The 1,835-nt window shown below is 37.5% G+C and overlaps 1 non-coding gene across 1 annotated transcript; it reads left to right on the forward strand.

Moving 5' to 3' along the window:
• Positions 1-1,342: 1,342 nt before the first annotated feature.
• On the forward strand, positions 1,343-1,482 carry LOC125617059. The gene has a single exon (XR_007347911.1). It is a non-coding gene; the product is annotated as a small nucleolar RNA SNORA9 (small nucleolar RNA).
• Positions 1,483-1,835: the final 353 nt, after the last annotated feature.

The following is a 1,835-nucleotide window of genomic DNA, read 5'->3' on the forward strand; positions in this document are numbered from 1 at the left end:
GTTCTGTTATATCAGGAATAAAAATTTTAGTGTAGTTTTCATAGCAGCTAGCTTAGGAATTCCTTTCATGAGAAGAGTTGCTTTTGTTGGGAAATGAGGTATGGAGCCAAGCCTCTTGGGCCTTGGCATTAGAAGGTGACAAAACTTGTAGAGAGAGAAGTTGTTCTATAAAACAGGGAGGGGGAAATGTTGGCAACTCCAAAGGAAAATTCAAAATCAGAGGTGGAAAACAAAAGGAGATGAAAGAATGTAAACAAAATGATGTATGTTATGACCCTTTCTAGGTCTCTCACAATCATTAGGAAAGTCTCCAAAAATCATATAATATTTATTCACTACATTCTTGTGGAGTGTAACTCCACACCATGTACAACCACAAGAATGGGAAGTTACAATCCATGTATATATGATATGTCTTAAAGTAGACTATATTTTAAAACCAAGACAGGTCTGTAAAATTATTATTTCTGAAATAAGCCAAATAGATTATTTCTATCTACTGAACAAAATGTCCAATTAATGGAAACAGGATTATCTCTATAACATGGGGTAACCTACTTCTATTTTTGCCTAAATTAGCCAGAAAATTGAAGACATGTAACTATCTGAGTTTAAATTATGTAGATTTTTCTTCCTTAACTCAATTGCACTACATTGTTCATTTCTTCGGGGTTTCATATTTCCATATATTTTAAAGCAGACCTATATATTTCCATATATTTTAAAACTAACTTTTAGGCCTTTTTATGTTTAAATGTTTTTAGCATTCAGAAATAACAAATTCATTTTCCACTCCTGGCTGCCAAAACTTCACTTAGCAACCATCTCCAGTTACTACCTGGGAATGCCTCCTGGAGCTGGGAGTTCAAAGTCCAAACCATGATAGATGGGGCAGGGGCAGCACAAAGAAAGGCTGATGTCAGGCACTTCCAGCTTACTTTTCTTCAACTCACCTTCTTCCTGACCAAGACTTTTTCAATCAGCTGATACAACTTAATTCTAAAACTTAGAAAATAAAATTTCCATATTAAAGGAAGCTGAGAGATTTTCTGGAAATTTCTGAATTCATAGGAGATTACTGAGCATGGTCAATGCTAAGCATAAAGAAATAAATTGTAAATAATGGAATATCCATTATGAGTAGAAGACCAATTTAAGAAATTGATCTGAAGTAGATACCAATGCCTTCGCCTAATCATATGCTTTAGTCTAACATTGATCCTATAAAACAGAGGGAAAAAATGTTGGCAACTCCAAGGGAAAATTCAAAATTTTCCTTGTGTCTCAGGGATAATATTCAATTTTGAAAGTATAAACAACAACAAAAAAGAAAATACAATGATAGCAAGCCTCCAGTGTGCTTGCATCTGCAGTGACCCTGTTGCATTTCTACCTTGCTTGTGCTTGCCAGAACAGTTTTGAAATGGTTTGAGGCCTTGTCCTGCCCTATCCAGAGCAAGGTTATAGAAATTTCAGACAATTGACTGCTCCTTTCCAGATATGGCAGTTGCTGAATACCCTTAGCCTGCTGTTGGGAAAGCCTTCTCCAGGTCTCATGTTTCTGGAGTCTGGGCATTTTTGTTTTCTATGGGCATCATAAAACTGGCAGGCTACCTTGTTAGCTGTGAGGAGGAGGAGCATCTTAGACCTTCCAATTCCTGACAACCACCACTTCCTGTGGCTCCGCCTATGTCCCTGGCCTAGCCTGTAGTAGAAGGCTATCTGCTGTTCCTTGGTGTTTCAACAACAGCAATCCCAGGATGCCAGAGCTGAAATCCCTTCTGTAGCTACTAGGCTAGTCTGTGGCACTTGTGTAGTATGACATGAATACTGAG

This window comes from Marmota marmota, unplaced genomic scaffold, assembly GCF_001458135.2.
Source record: "Marmota marmota marmota unplaced genomic scaffold, marMar, whole genome shotgun sequence".
NCBI classification, from domain to species: domain Eukaryota; kingdom Metazoa; phylum Chordata; class Mammalia; order Rodentia; family Sciuridae; genus Marmota; species Marmota marmota.